The sequence below is a fragment of the Acyrthosiphon pisum genome, chromosome A2 (genome assembly GCF_005508785.2).
Source record: "Acyrthosiphon pisum isolate AL4f chromosome A2, pea_aphid_22Mar2018_4r6ur, whole genome shotgun sequence".
In the NCBI taxonomy this organism is placed as follows: Eukaryota; Metazoa; Arthropoda; class Insecta; order Hemiptera; family Aphididae; genus Acyrthosiphon; species Acyrthosiphon pisum.
The window spans coordinates 12,707,774-12,708,758 of record NC_042495.1 but is presented as its reverse complement, the minus strand read 5'-3'; the positions used below and the strand labels follow the sequence as shown (position 1 = coordinate 12,708,758).

The 985-nt window shown below is 36.6% G+C and overlaps 1 protein-coding gene across 1 annotated transcript in view; it reads right to left on the bottom strand.

The window, feature by feature from the left end:
- LOC100570380 (alpha-tubulin N-acetyltransferase-like) overlaps positions 1-985 on the bottom strand; it is a 7,924-nt gene that overhangs the window by 5,962 nt on the left and 977 nt on the right. The gene's annotated exons all lie outside the window — the stretch shown is intronic.

The following is a 985-nucleotide window of genomic DNA, read 5'->3' as shown; positions in this document are numbered from 1 at the left end:
CAAAAGTCGTATTATAAACTTTTATAGAGCATATTTTGGGTGCATATATTTGTTGTTGTTTTAGTGCTTAAGTGCATACATGTTTTCAGGTTTATAACCAGGGGTTAAAGTTTGGGGGGGGGGGCGCAGGAGAACTCAGTCTCCCTACCTCTGACGGCGGTTAAAAAGCGTCCACTTTTAAAATCAGGATTTAATACATTAAACATTATACATAAAATTATATATGGAACGCTTAAAACTATGGAGACATTAGTCCCCTCTGGAATTTTTTCCCACTTTAACCCCTGTTTATAAGTTATAACCACTAGAAATCCTCAGCCCTGTAGTTATAGTTATGTAATATACTGCCAGCAATACCTATAATGTCATAATATACTCATATATATATATCAATATATGACTATACTCATATGGTTTGTGGCATTAATCTTATATAAGTAATATTTAATTCAAATAATACAGTTTATTAGGTATAGGTACCTAAATATAAATTAACCATATCGGCTATAACAGTGCAAGTCCGTGCAAAGGGAGCATTTGCCCCCCCTCCCCCCCATCACCGTAGTTTTCCTTTGTTTTACACTGTGTTTAGTCAATTTTGTAGCCAATTTTGCAACTTTTTGTACTTTTGCCCCCCCCCCCACACGCCCCTCCCAAAATTAAGCCCTGGATCCGCCACTGGTGCCGATCAATATAATCATCGAGAAAATAATGCACGCAGTTTTGACGATAATGCCAGAGGCGTATTTAGGGGGGGGGGGGCGACTGGGGGCGATCGCCCCGGGCGCCAAATGCTGAGTCCCTTGAAGGGGCGCCGTGGCTTTGGGGTTTTTAAAGTGATATTATAATAAAATAAAATTATTTTTATTTTTTATTTATTAGATTTATTGAAAAATGAATAATTAAATTATTGATAACGGATAAGTGATAATCTGTATCATAAATTCCTTTATTATCATATAATTATTTATGTGAATAGAGCCTC